This window comes from Talpa occidentalis, unplaced genomic scaffold, assembly GCF_014898055.3.
Source record: "Talpa occidentalis isolate TD23 unplaced genomic scaffold, MPIMG_talOcc4v2.1 talOcc4.10, whole genome shotgun sequence".
In the NCBI taxonomy this organism is placed as follows: domain Eukaryota; kingdom Metazoa; phylum Chordata; class Mammalia; order Eulipotyphla; family Talpidae; genus Talpa; species Talpa occidentalis.
In genome coordinates, this window is record NW_023600993.1 from 67084601 (window position 1) to 67108625 (window position 24025).

Genomic DNA, 24025 nt, shown 5'->3' on the forward strand with positions numbered 1-24025 from the left:
TGATCAGATACGTGGTTCATCTCTTGAGCAATTTTTCCTATGGACCAAGCCTGGAAGCAGAGTGTGAAAGTGCTGGACTCCAGAAGACAGTTCTACAGAGGCAGGGGGTTATTGTCCACCAAGAACAACCTGTTCGTTTGAGTCAACCCGGGTCCGCCAGAGCCTTGGGTGACCCCATTCTGCACAGAAGTGAATAATCAGAACTTCTGGCTAAAGTGAGGCCAAGAAAACACTATTTCTCATAGATGTGTACTGAATGAGCATCTGACACATGCTGACACATACTGCCTGGATCAAATGCACCTTTGGGTGGGAAAGTGCCTCAGGTGAAGGTGAGGGGATGCTCTGTGGGTCACCTCCTCAGGAGTTTGAAGGAAACATGCTAATAAGCCCATGAGACATGCAGCAGAGGTGCAGATGTGACATTGGGCTATGTTCCCCTCCCAGCTGTAGCAACCAGTCTCCATGGGCATCAGGAACATCTTGGGGGTACCTCTGCCTTCCTGTAAGCCTTTAGCAGGACTCCATGTGCTCCCAATCTGAGGCATGATGGTGCTCTTCTTGGCCTGTTGATAGATGGTTATAAGGGCTCCAGCAAACCTCAGTGAATCTACCTCTTTGTGTTATTCACTTCTGGGGCTGGGCCCGTTTCTGCACCCCCTCAATCTAGTCTGGTCCTGTGAATTGCTTTGACTGATCGAACGTGGAAGAAGTGACACTAGGCAAGTTCTGGAGGCTCAGGAGTTTTGGCAGCTCCCACGGCCACTCTCTTGGGACGCTGGGACCTCCATGGCCAGTGGAAGTCAAGTTCAGCCTGCTAGAGAATGAGAGCCATGTCAGAGACTCAGGTGCCCAGCCAACAGGCAGCGCCAGCTGCCAGAAGAAGTGTGAGTGAGGCCACCATGGACCATGCAGGCCAGTCTTAGCTGAATGGAGCCACAGAGTGAGCCCAGAAGAGCATCAGAAAATGACCCAGACAGCCCAAGGAAGTGAGAAATAATAAATTATTGTTATTTTAAGCTATGAAGTACCGGATTGGTTTGTTATGCAGCAGAGACAATGGAAATGCACACACACATGACTGTCTTTCCAGAGAATGACTGCAAGGCACTATGTGGCCATTTTTGTACTTTGAAAGTAGCATCAATTGCTTTATTATGCAGTGTGGGTAAGTAAATGATAGTTTAAATTTACTTGGAATACTCAATTCATGAAATTCATTCTTCATATTAAAACTTGAAAGATGGTTTTTCTTTTTTAAAAACTTGAAAGCCCTGGACCAAAAATCTAATTTCTTTCACAGATGCTTTCTGAGTGAAAAATTATTAAATTATTTTTTCAGACATAACCCTGAGTCTTCCAGAATCAATTTCATGCCAACTATTTAGGGAATGACATATCATGATGTCTGGGGTTTGCTTTACATATTTAGCAATAATCTCTCTCTCTCTCTCTCTCTCTCTCTCTCTCTCTATATATATATATATATATATATATATATACATACACACACACACAATACATACACACACACACACATAAATATATATACACACATATACACACAAATGCACTCTATATTCTAAAGTTAAAATCATAGTCACAGTCATTAAAATAATTTTTTCAAGAGTTTATTGTATCTGCAAAACATGATGGGAAGTTCTGAAATTGTTATTTTCATACCCACACACCTCCGATGTCCTCTCTACCTTCTACAGCCTACATGCCACAGGCTAGAGTTTAAGAGGAGAGGAAAAATGTTGGGAAGATCCTCCCACCAATAGCTATATTTGGAGCCCCCATTAAGCTCGACACAAAGGTAGTCTTGGACTTCAAGGACAGCTTGGTGTGGCATCTGGGGCACCCAATGGCATCTTCATCATTGCACTCTCAACACTTGTCCTGGGTCCTGCCTGTGATTCTTCCCAACGATGCTCAAGGTGGAAAGAGCTTTCCATCTTCGGGAAGATGGGCCATAACAGTAAGTAGAAACTTATCTTAGTTTTATGAAAAAAAGATCAGCGACTCTCTGGCCTCTGAGTCCCTATAAGAGGTGAGGGTTCCTGGCACTAATCATTCTCTTGCCTGGTCTTCCTGTGGGAAGAGATCTTCATTTAACAGCACCAAGTGTCAACTGTGGAGCCAAAAGTATGGCTCTGTTACTTATCCCCTCTCCACTCACCCTGATATCCTGAAGTTCCACCCAAATGAAACCCGCCACTCATCCCTCCTCTACCCTTCCTGCTCTAAATCTAAATCTCCTGGGAATCTGGCCACACCTCACGGCAACATTGTTGCTGCCATGTCCTGCTGTTTTAGGATTGTTTATTTTTCTGACTTCTTTATAAACTGGGGCATTCTTGTGTGTTAGTCATTCCTGCTTCTTGTCCTGCAATTTATTGTTTGGTCCAAGATGAGTGCTTGATGTGGGTTTTTGAATAAATGAACAAACAAGGTTTTCTTTGGGAAAACAATCTGGTCATCTGTCCAATAGAATGTGGGGCTGTGAAATAACCTGCATTTGCCATTTTTCCTATTTCTAAAAATGAAAGGTAGTTAAGTCTATATCCCTTTTTCAAAGGATCAATTTGGGAACCTGAGAATATTTGGTAGAGAATTTTCTGATTTCTCTCTCCCTATCTGTGGTAAAGGCAAAGGAAAACGATTGACTTCCCTGAATTTCATTAGCCTAAGCAACAAAATAACATGCTACTAGCTCAAAACCTTGATGACCAAGTTCACATGCTTGCAATTAATTTAATGACACCTGTGGTGGTCATACCACCAGTGACTGAAGCTTCCAGTGGGGGAGCTGCAGGTTTTCTTCCTGCCTCATTGTTTCTCCCAGGAAGAAAGTCTCATCCTCGATGGTGAATAAAAAGCTGGTCACAGCCCCAATGGGTGCTGTTCCAGCTCTTTATCGAGAAGTCTCAGGGTGCACAAATCATCCTGAGCCCATGGAGCTAGGGCAGCTCTCTTCTTTTGATTAAGTTACTCTGATTTTTCATTCTGTTTATCCATGTTCCTGAGAGGGCACACTCCAGAAAATATTAGTAGATAGCAAAACTTTGCAACATTTCTCCTTTTGTAAGACTAAGGATTACAAATGAAAGCCTGTGATGTTCTTGGCGTTGTACCAAGATACATATTCATTCAACACATATTAACTGAGGGTGAACTTTGTGCCATTTGAGATATAGCAATAAGTGCCATGGCCCTGCCCCCGCCCCCCAAGAGAAAATGACAAAGAAGTTTGGGATACTTGTGTGCTATGAAGGAAAAAACAAAACAAAACAGGTGATTGAGATAGAACCTAGAACCCTGCTTGACTTCAGAGAGGAGAAAACCTCTTTATAAGTAAATGTTTAAGTTCTTAAGATGAGGAAGGAAAGATCATTTTAGGCAAAGGAAACAGGTAATGCAAAGACCCTGAGGTGGATAAAATTTAGGAATGTTCAAGGAGCAAAAGGGTGATCTGATGACTGGTGTACAATGCTGGGGGGGTAGCATGGGGTAAAGTGGCTGGAAGGGTCTCTGGAGACAGATCAAACAGTCTCAGATGCTAAGGAACAGAGAGCAGTTTGGATCATACCCAGTGGGAAGCCAACAGAAAATTTTAGGTATGGCAACGATGTAATCCATGTACATTGAAGAGCATGATCCTATTGTCCACGGGAAATGGGTTGGGGAGCAGGGGTGGGAGATTGGTGGGTGGGCATGGCAGTGGTTGTGGTGATGGGGGTGATGGTGATGGAGGTGGTGGTTGTGGTGGTGATGGTGGTGGGGGATGAGGATGGTACAGGTGGTAAGGGGGTGGCGGGTCTGCTGGTGGTGGGGGTGATGAAGTTAGACTCAGGTGTGGTTGAAGGTCACGGGTGAAGGTGTTCCCAATGAGTGATTTCTTTCTCCATCTGCTTATCTCAATGCAATGAAGCAACATGGAGAAGGAAGGAGGGAGGCAGCGACTCCTTTGCCGCCTTGCCCACAGGGAAGTCACATTCACAGCGTCCTTTGCTCCTGGTTTGAGGTCTCAGGAGCCCAGTTCAGGTGAGGGAACATAGACCCTCTCTGGGTGGAGATGTGGTGTGTCACCACAGCGAGCCCACAGAACCTTGGAAACTGTGGAAGCACAGTGCGTGTGGCTTTCATTGGTTATTGACCTACTTTTCCTCTCAGAGTTCCATAGAGTTCTGAAATGGAAGAAACGCTGTGGACACCATTGGACTGACTGGGGAGAGGTTACTGTTGGGGGATTATAGGGTTAAAAGCTCAATCTCCGTGGGATTTTCTTTCCTTTTTTAAAAAATTAATTAATTTTTTCTTACATCACTGTAGCCCCACAGTTCTTCCCCCACCCTTGACTTGCAGGCAGGGATGGCAAGTTTTGAGCAGATAGAGGAACTAAAGAGTTACCCTGGGGACTGGGCCGGAAACCTTGGACAGATAAAGAAACCAAAGGATTGTTCTAGAAACAGGGCCATCACGCCCACCTGTGACCATTAAAGGCTGACGTAAATTCTAAAATATGCAGGGGCTAATCACAGCCTGACATTTGACTGGACAGCAGCCAGCACAGACCTGAGTGCTAAATCTTAGAAAGCCCCTGAGTTCAGACTATAAAAAGTGCTTCAAACTTCCCTCACTGCTCAGACACTCTCTTCTCGCCCCCTGTTTCTCTGGCAGGGTAATCAGTAAATCTGCCTTTTCTACCTTCCATGCTGCTTTGGTGAATTCTTTCACCCCCGTGACTCTGGTGTCCCTTCATGGCCGTTTGCTGTCTCTCTTATAGCAGTTACCTCTGTGTTCAGGGAGAAGGGGTCTTGGGACATTGTTTGGGCAGAAATATAAGCTCTTCATTTAGTAGAAAGAGAGTGTGTGGGGTCTTGTTAGGGAGCAGGGCTGAACTGAGGAAAGCACAGGCCTAGCGGGGAGCGGGAGGTCTGGCTCAGAAAGATTGTTGTCTCCAGCACATCCTGGCTTACTTGTTGGCAGCCAGGCCTCGGATTCTCTCTGTTCTCGGCTCTCTTCCTCGCTTTTGTAAAAACAATACTGTGCAGACTTAGACAATGAGATAAAGCAGGTAAGTGTGTGTGGCAGTGATGATGGTGGCTGCATGTGCCAAATAAAAACATATCCTCTCAGTAAGGAGAGGCTTTTTTGGCAAAGATTATGGCAGAGGAGAAAGGCCAGTCTCCAAGGTCTCTGAGGGACGATGTGTTTGTGGTGTGTGGTGGGTCAGGGAAACCTGGATTTCCATTCCACCTGGTGCTCGGCTCTCCGCAAACAGATGTTGCCTTCAGGGTGGGATGAGATAATCCATTTGAGGTGGTTTTTCCTTTTGCAGCAGATTTGTGTCTGCAAAAGAAAACTGCCAGATAATGACATTAAAAATCAAAGCCATCCATCATTTTTCAAGAATTTTGGAAATATTATTATATATTAATAGTTTCAGAATAAAAAGCTTGCTGTCACTCTAAGCCCCAATTCTCCAAGTAAGAATTGCATAGTCTGGGATGCTGTCCTTCTGACTTCACCCAGTGGGTAAGGGGTTGTCCTGTATTTGCATCCCATATCATGGCTCTCTGGCTTTCATTTGATCAAGTAATGACTTTGTGTTTGAATCAGTGCATCAGTAAAACTGCTACCAGATAGAAATAGAGCTTTATGCATCACTTGGTCATCCTGTTTACAATGCAGTCATTAAGCAATCAACTCCCTTGAATAAATTTGGAATTTTTAATGTTTCATGTATTTGCTACATCATAATTCAGTGATGGTGGAATTTCCTCAGACTCTGGCTCCGATTTCTGAGCATTGCATGTGTATGTGTGCAGTGACTTGTGTGTGGTCTCTAGGGACCCACCAGCTTGGCTCGGGAAAGGCCATGGCAGTTGGAAACTGGTTTTAACCACAAATAGTCTGTGGAATGAGGTGGACTTGGGCAGCCTCTTGACTTCTGGAACTAGCAGCTGTCAACAAGATGTGCAGGGAGTTGGTAAATACTTTCAGTGGGCCAAGGGTTTCCACCCACAAAGCAGTGTGTGTAGAGGGAGATGACTTCAGGTCCCGTCTATGGCACACCCTCCTGGAAGCTGTGCCTGATTCAGTTGACGGCATGTGGGACCCCCGAGAGGAGTGGAACATGAAAACCTGGAGGAATGTGATGGGTGGAGATTCTGATGCTTCATGATGAGGCTGTAGAGTAAGCCCAGGGGGATGGGAGAAAATGCCAAAGTAAATATGAGGCAGAACTGTAAAAGTAATATTGGGGGAAATCAAAGGTAGGATACAAAATGAGAATAGCAGCAAAGGAGATACCCCAAACCTATCAGTGGTTGCAAAGGAAGGGATACTGTATTTGGTGAGGGCTGCTGATCTTTGTCCCTCTGGACACATCCTCCACTATCCCTGCCCTGCCTGGAGTCCCTGTGAATTACATCCCCCTCCCCCAGTGTCTGTATTTCGGGTTTGGTGAAAAGGAAGCTGAAAGAAAGTTAGGTTGTGACTCTTAATCCTTGGCAGCAGATCTCACAGGGACTGCACCCTGTCAGGCTCCAGTCCCACCAGAGGGCAGGAACACAGAACTCCTCACCCCTTCAGCATGTAGACGGCTTCTATGTGAACCACCTGAGTGAAATCTGTTTTCTGACAGCATGCAGATGATACAGGAAGAGCTTATTAATTACATCAATGAACAGAACAGGCTTCTTTGGGAGTTTCTTGCCTTTGGAGGTGCTTGAAGCAAATTTAGACTGTGTCAGTTCAAGAAGCTGATGCCAAGATGAAATATGACATGCAGATTTATTGAGGAGCACCTTGTCTATAAAAGAGGAAGGTTTGAGGGGGCACACGCGGTGCAGCACTGATACTTGTGCGAGGAGAGAGGGAAGGACCGGACTGGGGAAGGGGGATTCTGAGAAGTCCTAGACAGACTGGTGGAACCTTCACACAAGGTCATCCACAAGAAGGGCCCCACGTGGGCGGGACAGCCTAGCTCTCATAGATGGTGCCATGCTTGGTCATAGGCTGGGAGCAGCCCAGGACATCGAGACCTTGGTGGGAGCGCCATGGTAGATCCGAGGTGTGTCAGCTTGGGGCTGTCCATAGCCTTCTCTTGGAGAGATCTAGCGAGACACTTCAGGGGCCACCACCTCTTGGCAATATCTTGGAGGCCAAGGGAGCCTGAACTGGTTGACCTCCAAGATCTCTGCATGTGTTTTGGGGCTTACCCAAGGTCGGGCTGCCCCTGTGGCAGCCTCCTGGGCCAGACTGGTCCAGAGGCACTTCCCCATCATACTTACCACTTGCTTTGTCAGGAACCACCATCCCCAGTGTGAGCCCTGGAAGTGAGTCCTCTGAGGATACATCCCCAGTCCAATCCTCCTACAGGATCTGTCATGGAATGTTTTATGCCAACAGAATACCAGCCCATTGTGTAGGTGGCCTGGAACATGCAGTGTGTAATTTTGAGAATTCACCTACAAAAGTGTTTGGGAATATGGATGCTCAGCTGCTGGGTGTTCCATGGTGCAGGTGTTGCAGGTGACAGAGAGATGGCCTGAGGACTGGACCTTGGTTTCTCAGATTTCCTGCCTCACTGCGCCCAAGGTTTTAATCCTTTCCACCCCTATTTATTTTCTAGATGTTTTCAGATATATGCATTATATTCAATTAATTGCCCCCTGGATGCTCAGCTTTAGAATATAGCATGAAGTCTCAGAATCATTGGAAATAATAATTAACTACTATTTATTGAATAGTTAATCAGTTCCAGGCCCTGGGAAGGGTTCTTGGGATCTTTTTATTCTCGTAAGGATTCTATGAGATACACTGTTATCCTTATTCCTGCTATCAAATGAGCAAGACTTGAGAAGGGGAAAGTTAGTTCAATGTTACATGTTTTATAAGTGGAGGATCTGGGATCTGAATCCTTTCTATGACTTTCCAAACATGTGCATTGACCAGAAAATCCATGAGCAAAAGGCAGAGCACACCAGCATACTGGATCTTACCCAAGGTCGTTGCTGCGACATTGAAGAGAAGGGATGTAAGTGACTCCTTCCTGTGGCTTGCCTTGCAGTTCTGGAACCTGTTAAGCACAGCACATATGCAGCTCCTCCTCACATATCAGATAAGGAATCAGAGGCCCTCCAGGAGTGTGATCCAGCCACTACTGGCCTCTGCCCCAGTGGTTAATCAGTCCCCAGGAGGACTCCTTGTTCAGGTCTGTTTGCAGGGAGAGAGGGGCCATCAGTATCTGTTGGAAGGCTGAGCCCTGGAGTCAGGTCCTGAGCAGTGCAGGTTGTCACACCAGTACTTTATCTCCAGGAAAGCTGGATCTGATGTGGAAGCACCCCCACATTTTAGGCCAGGCCAGGTTGGTGGCGTGGTTTGAGTAAGCAAATGGGTGAGCAATGCTAAGTCCCTTCTCCTTCTCCACCCCCTCCCACTTTCTGTCACGAAGCCAAGAGCAAGCAGGATCCACAATTGAGCAAGACATCCAGATCCAAGGAAGGACCCTGGGAACAGCAATTTGGGGCTGTTTCTGTTGTGCAAATCCTTGATACATGTCTCTGCTGTTGAGATTTCTGTTTTACTATTTCTGTGGTTCATTACTGATTAATGATATTTCCAAGTGGGTGCATTTTAGATCATTAAGTTGCTTCTACTGCAGTTTATGTTGCTGGCTCTTTTCCCTAAAAGAACTTCCCCTGTTTCTCTCTGCTCCAGGGTCAGCCCCTTTTCGAGCCCACCTGTGGGAGACTTCCCTCATGGTGGAAGTTGAGTCTTATGGTATCCTCTGACCTCTCTTTCTGTTGCTTTCTGCCAGTGATGACCGTACTTCACAGCACGAATACACAAGGATCGGAAAGTTCTTTTGTTGAAAGCTTGGTTGATTAAAAGGGACTGAATGTTCTTTGCTGCTCTTTCTGAAGAGAGGTGGTATCTTAGGGACAAATTGGACCCACAAAATGCACCAGAATTGCTGTTACAGGCCTTCCAAGGCACGGAGAGAAGTCTCAGTTTTCCACCCTGCTCTCTTGGGCTGACTCACTCTCGGGACATTTCTGCTGGACATTCACTGTCACCACCCAGCATCATGTTTTGAGAAGCTCCTATTGCCTGGGCAGGCACCAGGCAGGCTCATGTCAGTGGCACAGCTGAGTGCCCAGCATCCCCTGGCTGCCGTGTGAGCGAGCCAGTGTGCTAGCTGGCTGCACAGACCGGGCCCTTCAAACCACAGAAACTTATTGTCTCTCTTTTGGAGGCTGGAAGTCTGAGATCAAGGTGGCTGTAGAGTTGGTTCCTTCTAAGGCTGTGAGGGGGACACTATTCCTTGCCTCTCTCTTGTTGGTTGTCTTTGGCCTTCCTTCCACATCATCCTGACTCTGTCCACATCCTCACATGGTGGTCTCCCTGTGTGTGTCTGTCTCTTTGTCCAAATCCCCCCTCTTTATAAGCACACCCGTCATTGGAATAAGACCCCACCATGCTCCAGAGTGTCCTCATTATAACTTAGCTAATTACATCTGCAATGACCAAATTTTCAAATAAGGCCATATTCTGAGGTGCTGGGGGTGAACACTTCAATATATGCATTTTGGGGTCATGATTCACTCTATGATAACCATTTTGTGTTTAGCCTGGTTGAACCTCCAGACGATTCCAGCCACAGCCACAATCTCACCGAAGCCTCCTGGGAGACCCTGAATGACAACCAGCCAGCTGGCCCCAGTCAACTCAGAACCACGAGTGAACGTTAATAAGTTGTTGTTTTGAGTTACTGAGTTTAGGGTGGTGTTTACACAGCAGAAGATGACTGTGATCTCAGAGAAAGATTAAGTGTTAGACTGGAAACATTGACTTTTAAAGATGCTAAGGTTCAGAGTGGATCAACCTTCATGCATTTTTTGGGATGATGCCTAATGTATACTGGCTACATAAGAGTCAAAACAAAATTCCTGTAACTGGATGATTTAACTTGTTATTTCATTTTTTTATGTCGTCGTATATTGGTTTATAAAACTGTGAAGTTTTAAGAGTCCAAATTCATACCTCCTCAAAGGATGATGCCACATCGCACTCTCCACCACAGTTCTAATAACCCTCCAACAACATCCAGTCCACTCCCGCACCCTGTTCCTCCTCGCCCTCACTTCCCCTCTGATGACCACTGTTTTGTTGTGAAAGTCTGAGAGCTGCTTTTGGTTTTGTCTGACTGTTTGCTTTGTTTCTTTATATTCCACATATGAGTGCATCCTCGGTGTTTGTCTTTCTCTGACTTATTGCACCTTCCATAATCACTTCAAATTGCATCCATGTTGTTGCAAATATCAAGATTTCATTTTTTTTAAATAACTGGTCCTATTTCATTGTGTATACAAACACACACACAAGGTATATATACACACACACATATACAATGTATATGCACACACACATGTGTATACACACACATCTTCCTTATCACCATAGGTTGTTTTTAGGACTTGGCAATTGTAAAGAAAGTGGCAATGAACTTGGGGATGTATGTATCTTCAAATTAGTGGTTTCATATTTTTCAAATAGATAGCTCAAAGTGAAATTGCTGGATCATATGATAGTTCTATTTTTAACTTTTTAATTTTTAAAAATTTTTTGTTTTTTTTAAAGATTTATTTATTTATGCATACAAGAGCTGGGGTACAGGCCAAAGATGTGGGAGGTGAGAGGGTCCACCAGAGACAGAGTGGGGAACAGAACAGGCAGACTGACTGAAACACACTGCTGAGGGGAGCAGCGGGCAAGACAGGAGAGGTCTGCCTCACCATGTGGGTTTCTCCGTGGCCGGCCATGATCAAATTCATGCGGCAGAGGCTCTGGATTGCTTCATAATGTGGTGCTTAAACCCCTTGAACCACCAGGGAGGCCCAACTTTTTTATTTTAACAACAACAGCACCATCTACTTTGTTGGTAGCTTCTTGCCTTTATCCCAGTCTGATCACCAGCCCCTGAGCCACCCATGAGGTCTGGCAGACCCTGCAGGCAAGTGGACATCCTTCCAGGCCTGGGGCTCTGCCTGGAAGTCATTCCTTGTTCTCTCAACCCTTTCATCACCATCACCAGCTGCATAATCATCGCTGTCAGCAGAAGCAGCAGTTTTGCTGCTATTTACATGGTTCTGGGACAGTCAGCAGGATTTGGCTTTGTGACCAGGATCAGGCAGCAGGTTGGTATTGCCCTTTGGTCTTCACCGATGTAGACACTAGGGTTGTGTAGCTGCTGAGGCCATGAAGCTGACAGTGGAAACTATCAGTTTCAGCTGATAGCTGAAACTCCAACCAGCCTCACCCTGCTGTAGGAGGGACCTGGAAACAAAATAGGGGGTATTTTGGGGACTGTGGTGAGCTTGGAACAAAGGATTCATGTTCTCCAGACTTCTCTGGGATGACATCATGAGGGCTGTTGTTAGATGGGCAGGCACAGGGCGCCTCCTGGAAATGTTGGTGGGTGAGGTCTACCTGGTAATCTGGTATTGGTGTTTAGATAACAGCAACAATGCATCATTTTTCTAAGTGGTTCTCATCCTTCAAGGCCAGGGAGTAGCTTGTCTGGCCCCTCCCCAGTCTTTTCAGGATCCCTAATTGATTCATCTCAGTTCTTGCCCAGACATCCAGGCCTCTGGTGATACTTGGGCTACTTCCTGAGTAACGGTGAGCCATGTCCAATTCCACGCCCAGCTCATGCCCTTTTCACGTTGGGCTGGGGACTCGAAGAGGAAGTGCTCTGGGACCCTTACTCACGTGCATATGGTCCAGAAGAATTTGCAGTGGCCTCTGTGCCTTTCCTCCAGCCACTATCAGCCCTGGAATGTGGTGGTCACATTTTCCTGTGGCCCTTAGGTGACCCCCAAGACCCCAGTACTAGATGATGTGGGAAGACTAATGGTGTGGTCAGTACCACTGAATCACCCCTTCAGGCACCCTGTGCACCAGAGCTGGCTGATTCATCATGTCCCTGTCCTGAGATGGAGCCGGGGACGAGTCCAGACCTGCTACTCGCGGCTTTGGGCTGGCATGTTGTCTCCCTGCAGTGTTTCTGTTTCCCATCATCATTGTCTTTTAAATTGTATACATGTCTTGTATGTTTTATATATGTTAAGTTATATATACATATTTATGTATGTGCACATATGTGTATAAATATGTTACCTTTTAAACTGAAAACTGGTCAAGATTTTAAATAACGTTTATTTGGGGCTTAAGGATTACAACTTGGAAGCACATTCAAGACACCCTTGAAGTGTGTTCTGGGGACCTGGCGAAAGAGGTAGGGTACAAAACCACAAGGAATTTCCAGTTATATCAGTTTGTTGTAATTATGATTGGCAAAGGCAATCATAATCTATACATGGTTGGTTATTAATCTAGTTTCTAGGTACCCTTCCAGGAAGGTAGTTTTTTTGTTTTTTTTTTTTTTTAAATTTTTTCCTTCCTTTTGGGATGGGGACTAGCTAAAAACTGCACTTCCTTAAATGGTCTCATGGCTCATTTATTTTTTATTTTTTAAATAGATTTATTCATTTATGCATACAAGAACTAGGGTATAGGCCAGAAGTGCGGGGGTGAGAGGATTCACCAGAGACATTGTGGGGAACAGAACAGGCGGATTGACAGAAATACACTGCTGAGGGGAGCAGCGGGTGAGTCAGGAGAGGTGTGCCCCGCCATGTGGGTATCTCCCTGGCCAAGGATCGAACTCATGCTACAGTGGCTGCAGATGGCTTCATAGGTTGTGTCTTAACCCCTTGCGCCACCAGGGAGGCCCTCATGGCTCATTTTAAATGCCCTTGTCAATAATGACTCCATTTTGGGATCTTTCCTCCCACTGTGTACGCACATGTATATACCACATATATACTTACGTGTGTGTGTTAAAAACGGAACAAGCACATAAGAAGCACTCAAGTGCTCTCTTAAATGAACCAATGCTAACGTTATGTCACATAATCTTTATTTTAAGTATATAGTATTGTACACTGTGTGTACTGGTGAATCCTCCCTTTTTCCCTTCATCTCAGTCATTTCAGGATAGTGAGGGTAGAACACCTAACCCAGGGCCCAAAGAGGGAGATGGGTTCTTGTTTTACTTTGCATTTCCCTAAAGACCAGAAGGGTAGGCACATTCATACAGGTGCAAAGGGTGTCTAGGTTTTGTTGATCCAGCTTATATTAGGAAGCAATTCCTTGCTGGGGAACTGCAGGCCCAGCAACACAGCTGTAAAGGAGAGTTCTTTGCTTGGGGTCATCCCACAGATGACAGTTGTAGACTTGTAGACTGCTATCAAGGCAGACTTAGGACTCAAGTATGCTGTATATCTATGTTTATATCTATATAATCCCTCTCTCTATGTGTGTCTATAACTAATCTATATCTAATCTATACCCATATCTATATCTAATCTGTAACTATTTCTATACCTATATCTAATCTATGCCTGTATCTATATCTGTATTTTGAAACCCATACCTATACCTACACCTAACCCTAATCTATACCTGTATCTGTATATTTGTATCTCTATATCTATATATGTTTAGTCATAAGTGAGGTACAATTATCCATTCCCCATTCTTTATATGAGAGGCAATTGGCACCCAAGACAGGTCTCTTGCCATGCCATGGAAACATGACAGAAAAAGTGACAGAAACCACTCAAATGGTATACACACACACACACATAAATACACATGTAAAGATATATACACACACATCTGCTTTCTTTTAAATTATTGCAGTAACATTGGTTTAACATTAGGTGTACAACATTATAACCCAACATTTTTTTTTTTTTTTTTTTTTTTTTTGTGGGACCCTTGCCGGCAGCCGGGGAACGAACTGGCGCTGCAGAGGCTGCGGGCAGCCTCGCAGCCCAGCGCTCAACTGCTACGCCACCAGGGGAGGCCCTATAACCCAACATTTGTATGTATTCCATCATAATCTCCATCGAAAGCAGTTTCCATCTACCACCGTACATTTGACCGTCTTGCCCATTTCACCTATCCCTAACCTCTTCCCCTCTGGTGACCGTCAATTTGTTCTTTGTATTTAATTGTTTGGTTGGCTTACTTTGTTTCTTTATATTCCACATATGAATGCAATCATACAATACTTGTCTTTCTTCGTCTGACTTATTTCACTCAGCATAATACCCTCTAGGTCCATGTTGTTGCAAATGCAAGATTTCCTTTCTTATTGTTGAGTAGTTGTAGGGCAGGATGGGCCACTAAGCAGGTTATCTATGATCTGGCAGATGGGTAAAGGAGAGTCCTGGAGCCCTCGGTGGCTTTATCAGGCTTTTATTGAGCTTTACATGTAGTGTGGCAAACAGGTACACGGCAGGCAGGGCCCCAGGCATGTCTTCACGCAGGACTTCTCTGGCTTCTTTCTCCCCTTCTCTCTCCTGCCTCTTCTGCTTCTGCTTCTCTTGGTGACTATCTCAATACTCCTCCCACGGCCCACAGAAGTAATAACCACAACAATGTAACAACTGCAGGTGCCCCATCAGGCAGGGCAATCCTAATGGTGGGAGGGCAGAAAAGCCTGAAAACCATCTACCCTACAGTAGTATTCCTGTGTATGTGTGTGTGTGTGCGCGTGCACGCGCGTGTATCTGTCTGTCCATCTGTCTAATCATTCATCAATAGACACTTAGTTTGTTTTCATACCTTTGCTGTTGAAGATAATACTGCAATGAACACAGGCATATATTACATTTTCAGATTCATATTATCTAAAATATCCAAAGTGGAATTGCTTGATCATATGGTATTAAATTTTTTTTTGAGAGCTCCGTACTACTTTCCATCATGGCTGCACCAACTTACATTCCCACCAGTTTGTACAAGGGTTTCCTTTTCTCCACATCCTCTCTCATGCTGGTGTTTATTGTCTTTTGGATAATGGCCATTCTCAAAGGTCTGAGGTCTTGTATTTCCCTAATAATAAGAGATGATGAACATCTTTTCATGTGCCTGCTGACCATCTCTATGTCTTCTTTGGAGAACTGTCTATTCAGATCCTCTGGGCAGATGTCTTTAATTCAGAGAAACGTGGCTACACAGCTTCCTCAATGTAAAACCCTTCTCTGTCATCCAGCGTGTCACCAGACACTTGCCATTTAACAGGACATTGGGGTCATTCCACAGAAGAGAGAATGGGTATCGCTCTGGAGTCATCCTGGTTCCATGGTGACTGCTCATGGAACCTCTGTATCCCCAGGGTTGCTCATCAGCATGTGGGTTGAGAGGGACCAGCTCTAAACCCTCCTCATCTGGTTAGCAACTAAAGAGAGTTCTGTGTGGCACTTAAAGATGTCTTTTCTCTCAGGGAGCTATAAAGTAAGTATTGTTGTAAATTATGCTCCCCATATCCTGAATATATTCCCGAAAGCTACCTGTTCATGAAGGAAGAAATTGTTACTCAGTCTGACTGGCCCCTGGATGCTGGCACCACCATGTCCATCTAGTGCCAAGAGAGCTCACCTCTGTGTTGGTGTCCCAGCAGCTGGATCCTCTCTGCGGCTCTGAGGGTTCCACCCTTTCCTCCCTGGCCCCCTGCACTGAAGCTGGGAATGATGCAACATCTCCTGGGTGGAAACTGCCTAGACTAAGGTCTGGGTGTGGCCAGCCTGCCTGCCCTCTGAGGCCCCTTGGCTCCCGCTCTCTCCCAGAACAAAGCACCCTTCCCTTCTGCTGCCATCACTTCCCAGTGTCACTGCGACCACACCCCACGTCTACCCGGGCAACACCCCACCCTGAATCATTGCTGGTGAGTTTCTCTGAGGGGTGAGGCTGTGGGGCGAGCGGGAAGGAAGGCAGCAGAACCTTTGTGACCCCACCTACAGACCCAGTCTCACTGGAACAAAAACCCTAACTCAAGGGCAGAGTTTTTAGAGAATTCAAGTCAAAGTGTCATGGGGCAGCTGCAGAGAGGAGCACCCGCAGAGAGAGGCACCCATGTGTGGAGAAGGCTGGTTTATTTAGGGTGCAGGTCCCCTGACTGTGTGGCCCACGTGAAATGACAGTACCTTGGTGCTCTGAGCTTTCTCTGACAAAACCCACATGACTAAGCTGACTTATCTAGTGAGGCCCAAATAGAGCAGCTCTGGGTGACCCACCTGGCAGTGTGTGTGTGTGTGTGTGTGTGTGTGTAGGTTTCCTTGCACAAGGGTCTGGCCACGACTTCAAACTACAGCTCTTCAGTGGCAAAAGAGAGCAGTCTTCAGGTCCCCTCACCCTTGCCTCAGGGCTCCATTCTCTGTAGGTCAGGTCCTTTCCCACAGAGAACAGAGGAGGAGGGAAGGGCCCCAAGTCTGCCATTTTTGTTAGGAGGGAGCGGTTTTGGAGGGAAAGATGGGAAGTTCTGGGGAATGAGCTCTTGTTTTGTAGCACGGCTTTCGGAGAAGCTCCTGTGTCCTGAGCCTGAGAGAGAAGCATCTGTCCCACTGCCTTGTTTGGATGGCATCCCCGCTTCCTGAACCGGGCCAAACACACCTCAAAAGGTGAGGGAGTGCTGTGGGGTCAGAGAGTCAACTGGACATGTCAGGAAGACTGGCTGAGAAGTCTTCCTGGGAACAGGGAATTGTGTTGTCCTCAGAGGGTGGGCCCTTGCATCTGAGGACCTCTTTTGCAGTTGCCCGCAGGAGCATAGCTGTGGCAGGGTTGGTGGTGGTGAGGGAACTAGCATTTAGAGGGTATCTGCTCTGTGCCTCAAGGCTTTGACCAGAAAGTTTTCCTTTGTAGTTGGCATTAGAATCCCTGTGTGTGAGGAAGAGGAAATGTTTGGGTCAAGGCTGAAATCACCTTTGCCTCCCTCCCCCATGGGCTCACGGGACCGCTGGTTCTCAGTTCTCTGAGTCAGGGAAAGAAGTTTGGGAAGGAAGGGTGAAAGATAGAGGGAGGGTGTAGTGAGGAGGGCTCAAATCATGGAAGCTGGCCACGCTAACCTCTGTCTGGAAACTTTTTATAGACCTTTAAACATGTTTCCAAAGAATGCGGGACTGGTCTATAAGCACATGAAGAGGTGGCCAGTCTCCTTAGGCATCAGGGAAATACGGGTTTAAATCACAATGGAGTTCTACCACAAACCCACTGGAATGGCTACACTGAAGAGGACTGGCCATGGCAGCTTTTGCAGAGACCAGGGGGCTGGATTCTTGCTCATTGCAGAGGGGATGTGAGGTGGCAGAGCCACTTTGGAAAACTCTTTAATAGTTTCTCGAAAAATTGGGCATATCATTATGGAAAGCAATTTGGATTTACCTTAAAAAATTAAAAACAGAAATACCCTACAACCCAGCAATCCCATTCTTGGGCATTTATTCAAGAACATGATACTATCAAGTCAAAAAACAACATGCTCTGCAGTAGTTATTAAAACATGACAATACCTAGGACATGGAAGGAACTTAAAATTGGATCAAGAGGCATGGTGTAGGTACACTAAGGAATACTACTCAGTCACGAGGAAAGATGAAATGCAATAATTTTCAGCAAAATGGAGAGAATTTGAGGGAATTATTTGTAGTAAAGGAAGTCAGAATGACAAAAACAAAAAGTGGACATCTACATAAAAAGTAAAACACAAAATTTGATAAAGTAAAACACAAAAACTAGTAGATGTTAATAAACACCGTGAGGGTTCTGAGGTTAAAAGGGAGGGAAAGGGAGAAAGGACAAGGGGAAGATGGTGGGAAAACAAAAACACAGAAGCTGGGCATTTGTCTACCTTATGACGAAGTAATTCCACTCCTAGGTATTTATCCAAGAAAAATGAAAACATATGCCCACAATAAGACTTATACATACTTACATACATACATACATGCATACATACATACATACATACATTTATATGTGTTCATTGGAACTTTGTTCATAGTAACTCCAAATTACAAATAGCCTGATTGTCCATTAGAAAAATGTATAAAGAACTGTCATATATTCAAACAGCATGGTGGGTGCTGGAGGGAAAAGAGGTGGTGGGTAGGACAGCAGAGGGATGGATTAGATGGTGATGTGTGATAACTAGATCTTTGCTGATGGGCACAGTGTAGCATATGTATTTGTGGAGGGAGAAATGTACTCCTGAAACTTGTACAGTGCTGTAAATTAACATTACCTCATTAAAACAATGTAGCACACATACCCAATTGAATGTGAATCAGTCACAAAATAAGGACATCCTGCCATTTGCACAAACATGGATGACACTTGAGGGTATTCTGCTGGCGAAATAAGTCAGAGAAAGACAAGAACTTTATAATCTCACTTAAATGCAGATTCTAAAAAAGTCAACTCATTGAAACAAGAGAAGATTGATGGTTAGTTGCCAGGGCTGGGAGTGGTGAAATGGGCAGGTGTTGATCAAAGGGTATAGAATTCCAGTCATAAAATAAAGAAGTGGGATTTAATGCATTGCATGGTGACGACAGTTAGCAATACTTTGTTTTACACTTGAATTTGCCAAGTAGATCTTAAGTGTTCTTATGATACTTCTTTCCCAGGAAGACTCTCCTGTTGGACCTGCTTGGACATGAGAGCTTGTCACTCCCTCCCATTGGGAGCTGAAATGTCAAAACATGACTTTCTCTGCATCTTCTTTCTCCCTTGTGCCGCCAGGATGCTGCCTGCCTGCATCACTTGTACCCAAGTAACTGCAGTAGTTTTCAGTTTTATTGAGGTACAGTTTGCATACAATGCAATAACCCTTTTCAGCTCTATAATTAAAGGGTATATATATATATATATATATATATATATATATATATATATATGTTTGTGCAACTGCCAGCCAAATACATAATTGTGCAGCTGTCATCCAAGTCAAGGCAAACATCTCCGAAAGTTCCCTCATGCCCTTTTATAGTCAGTGCCCTTTACCTCTCAGTTGTTGGTAACCACTAATCTGCTGTCTGTACCATTAGCTTTCCTTTTCCAGAATTTTCTATGAGTGGAATCTTACAGTATTGGTTCCTTTTGAGTTTTACTTCTTTCATATCTATAAGGCATTTGAGATTTATTGTTGTCTGAACAAACATAGTCAGAACATCTCAACAGGCTATACCTTATAGTCTCGGCATGTAAAGCTGTAACATTTGCACAATGATGAAATAGGCTAATGATGCATTTCTCAGACATTATTTCTATGTTAAGTGACACATGCCTGTAGTTAGTTCCTTTTTATTACTGAGTAATATTCCATTGTAAGGATGTATCACAGTTTATTCAATGGTTAATGGACATTTTGATTCTTTCCAACTTTGGGTGATCATGTATAAAGTTGCTTTAAACCTTCACAATGAGGTTATTGAGTGAACATATGTGTTCATTTCTTTATAGTAATTTTCAAAGAGAAGGACATCTGTGTCCTATGGTGTTTGCTTGATTTTTTAAAAAGATTTATTTATTTATGCATACAAGAGCTGGGATAAAGGCCAGAGGTGTGGGGGTAGGGGTTAGAGGATTCACCAGAGACAGAGTGGGGAACAGAACAGGCGGATTGACTGAAATACACTGCTGAGGGGAGCAGTGGGTGAGTCAGGAGAGGTCTGCTGCACCATGTGGGTAGCTCTTTGGCCTGGGATTGAACTCATGCTGCAGTGGCTACTGATAGTTTCACAGGTTGCGTCTTAACCCCTTGCACCACCAGGGAAGCCCCGTTTGCTTGATTTTTAAGAAACTCCCAAACTGTGTTCGCAGAGTGGCTATATATTTTGTGTTTCCACCAGCTCTGTCTGAGAATGCTAGCTGCTCTGCACTCTGCACCCTCGCCAGCTCTTGGGCCGGTTGTGTCAGTTGTTTTTCTTTGAGTCATTTTAATAGGTGTGGAGTAGGGTCTCACTGTGGTTTTCACTTACATTTCCCTAATAACTAATGACATTGAATGTCTTTTAATCTTATTTGCCATCTGTATGTCTTCTTTGGCAAAGTGCCTGTTCAAATCTTTGCCCACTATTATATGGGAATGTTTATTATTATTGAATTAGAATTCTTTCTATAGCCTGGTTATCATTTTTTTTATCAGATATATGTTCTGCAAACATTTCCTCCCAGTCTGTGGCTTGTCTTTTTGTTTCCAGAACAGTATGTTTTGAACAATAGATATTTTTAATTATGATGAAATCCAATCTATTAATTTTTTATGCTTCTTACTCTTTTGTGTGCTAAGAAGCCTTTGAGGGCCTCCCCTGATGGTGTAGGCGGTTGAGGACTGAGCTGTGAAGCTGTCCACAGCCTCTGCAGCGCTGGTTCAATTCCGGCTGGCCGGCGAGGGTCCCACATGATGCGGCAGACCTCTCCTGTTCTCACCTGCTGCTCCCTTCAGCAGTGTATTTTGTCAGTCTGCCTGTTCTGTTTCCTGCTCTGTCTCTAGTGAATCCTCTTACCCTCCCGCACTTCTGGCCTGTACCTGGTTCTTGTATAAATAAATAAATAAATCTTTAAAAAAAAAAAAAAAAGAAATCTTTGAGGTTCTCCTATCTTTTTTTTTTTTTTTGGTATGTAGCACCTTTAATTCTAATATGTGCATATGTGCCCGTGCACCTGTGTACATGTTCAAGCCTGTGAGCAAGTGTGTGTACTTAGGGTTGTCACTCTAGCCAGGGTCAGACCGCCTTGAGGGTCAGGCAGCTGAGCCCACCTCTTTCCTGCAGTGTGCCTCGGAACCCTGTAGGCGTTGACTCAGTGTCAAACAGGTGGGAGGAACCAGGAATGAGGACAGGTGTGCTGGCTGCCCAGCCTTCTCAGCTGGGACTTGTGATTTGTATGGTTGCAGCTCACACCAGCTTCTCTAAATTTACCTTAGAGCCAGACAACCTCCAAACCTAACCTTTCTTTCCCTCTCCAAAAGGAGAAGGCATTTCAGCTTCCTTATGTTCCTTATGTGCAAGTGTTCCAAGATTCTCAGAGGTATCCAGCTATACTGTCTTCTCCCACATCTAGTAACAAAGAGTGGGGAGTGTGGGAATCTGCTTCATCCAACATGTGCCTATTTATCTGAGCATTTACAAGGATACGGGTTCAATAGCCCCCAAATTAAACCCTTTCATGCCATCAAGAGAAGTGGTATAAGTGAAACCATCCAATATTTTTCGTTTTCCTTCTGGCTTATTTCACTGAGCATAATTCCTTCCAGTTCCATCCATGTTGCTGTGAATGGCACGAGTTTATCTTTTTTGATTGATGAATAATATTCCACTGTGTATATATACCACATCTTCTTGATCCAGTCATCTATTTTTGGGCATTTGGGTGGTTTCCAGGCTTTACCTATTGTAAACAGTGCTGCAATAAACATAGGGGTACAGGTGTTCTTTTGAATCAATGTTTTTGTGTCCTTTGGGTAGATCCCTAGGAGTGGAATTGCCGGGGACCCTTCATTCTTTTGGAAAGTAAAACACTTAGCTCTCATCTAAAGTCAAACAGAAGCGGGCCTCCCCGGTGGCGCAGCGGTTGAGCACCGGGTTGCGAAGCTGCCCGCGGCCTCTGCGGCGCCGGTTCAATCCCCGGCTGCTCCCCGGCCACCGGAGGAGGGTCCCACATGGCGCGCAGACCTCTCCTGCCGCCCGCTGCTCCCCTCAGCAGTGTACTTCGGTCCTTCTGCCTGCTCTGCTCCCTGCTGTGGCTCTGGTGAATTCTCTCACCCTCCCGTGCTTCTGACTGTACCCAGTGCATGTATAAACAAAACAAACAAACAAATAAAGAAAGAAAACATGCCTCTATAAAAAAAAAAAAATAAAGTCAAACAGAAGCTAAAACATGAGTGATGTTGTAGGATGTACTTGCGGTTCTCTGGAAGCAGGAACTTGGGTGCTTCCAATGGTTTTCAAGGCCAGGCTTGTGCCTTGAGTGCCGGCATTTTTATTTCCCTGAGACTGCCCCCCCATGCTTGTTCATGCCCCAATTCTCCTTTGTTCTATGACAGCCAAAGCTGCACTATCTGCATCTGGATGAAAGTTTTCTACTCTGACCTGCATTTTCTTGGTGATGGACTCCAAATAAGAGTCTGGTCTTGGGGGAGCCCCTCAAAGGTAAACCATTTCACCTGAGGTTAAGAAGGTTAAGAAGGAGCTAAGACCTTGTGTGGTGAATAATGATAGTGATGTTAAGAGGCAAAAACAATTCATGAGGTCCCATGTCCTCAGTAGACACATGTGAATGGCCTGGGGAACTGACCTACATCTTATGGGAAGCATGTGCCAGCAACCATCTAAAGGACCTCTCCACATTTGTGGCAGCTTTGCTTAAAGGCATATTGGGGTGGTCTGGTTGGGTACTACCATCATTATTCTGAGGGATGCAGGATAGGCAATCATCTGGTTCACTGGGTGTGGGATGTCTGCTTATATGGGTGGTGCCCCATGGCACAGGATCATACCTTATCTCACGTGTGTCTGCCTGAACTATTTTGTGTTTTTTTTTTTTTTTTTTTTTTTTTATAGAGGCATGTTTTATTTATTTATTTGTTTGTTTGTTCGTTTGTTTCGTTTATACATGCACTGGGTACAGTCAGAAGCACGGGAGGGTGAGAGAATTCACCAGAGCCAGAGCCGGGAGCAGAGCAGGCAGAAGGACCGAAGTACACTGCTGAGGGGAGCAGCGGGCGGCAGGAGAGGTCTGCGCGCCATGTGGGACCCTCCTCTGGTGGCCGGAGCAGCCAGGGATCGAACCGGCGCTGCAGAGGCTGCGGGCAGCTTCGCAACCCAGTGCTCAACCACTGCGCCACCGGGGAGGCCCACTATTTTGTGTTTTGAACCACATGTCACCTACTCATGAGTCCCTCAAGAATTGAATAAAAATCCTCAGTGTCCCCCGGGGAGACACACAGCTTTACAGGTCCTGGAGTTCTGGGCCTGAGAAAGAATGTTTGTGCTTGTGGCTAAGAGTTGGTCCCTAGAGGTCTTTGAGGGTTTGCTAACAAGGGAAGCAGTCTTATTCCTGGTTTGTTCAGGGCAGACCTACAGATTCCTGTCTCATTACAGTGATCAGGGCAGGATTGCAGTCAGGCAAGAGAAACTTGCACCCTAGAGAGGGAGAGCCTGCTTAAATTTTCACTTTTGATGTTCTCTGGCTTCACCCTAGTCCCAACCCCAACAGCAACTTTGAATAGCACCCTTATCTCTCAGAATGTCCCAGTTTTGAAGACAAATTACATAGGCATGCTAATCAAAGTGGAACTGTGGTGCTGGTGACCCTGGTGGCTCCAGGATACCTGCATGCCAGGACATGGAAGAGTGGCTGTGCCCTGAGCTGGGTAAGAGGCAGTTGAAGTGCAGTGCTTAAGGTGCCTTTGGGTGATGAAGAAGTCAGGCTATGCTGGACTGAAGACAGGAGCCCCTCCATATTTCCTCAGTATGAGAAGAAACCCCCTGGTTATCCTGTGACCCTGGGGTGGTTGGTGACCAATGAAATGATCATTGAATAAGATGAGGGATTGTAAATTTGTAAATATTTGTAAATTTGTAGATTTGTAAATATTTGCAAAAATAAAGGTAATGTTATGGGTTGTATCTGAATAGAAATACCTAGGTGTATTAGACAAAACACACAAAAAAAGTCAGGGTACCCTTGTTTCTTCCATGGAAGGTAACTGCACTTGGGAGCTAGAGAAAGTTCCACCTGTATCTTTGATTGTTATACCATTGTAATACATCACCTGCTCAAAGATAAATGAAATTAATGTTAAATGGACAACAGAGAAAGAAGATTGTTTTCACATCCATGTTTCTGGCAGTAAGATGCAAACCAAATCACAGCTTCTACTCCCAAGCTGCTGAATGAGGCCACACAAACCACTGAGGAAACCCTCTCCTTTTCCCCTTTTGTATTTGCTCTACTTGACACTGTGCCTGTCACATGGCAAACAGCTTTCAATTAATAGTGTGGGAGCTTGAAAAGCCCCACTTTAAGATGAGGCAATATTTTTCTTTATTTTAAAGAAATAATATTTTAAAAAGGAAAATCATGCTACCTTTGTGAATTC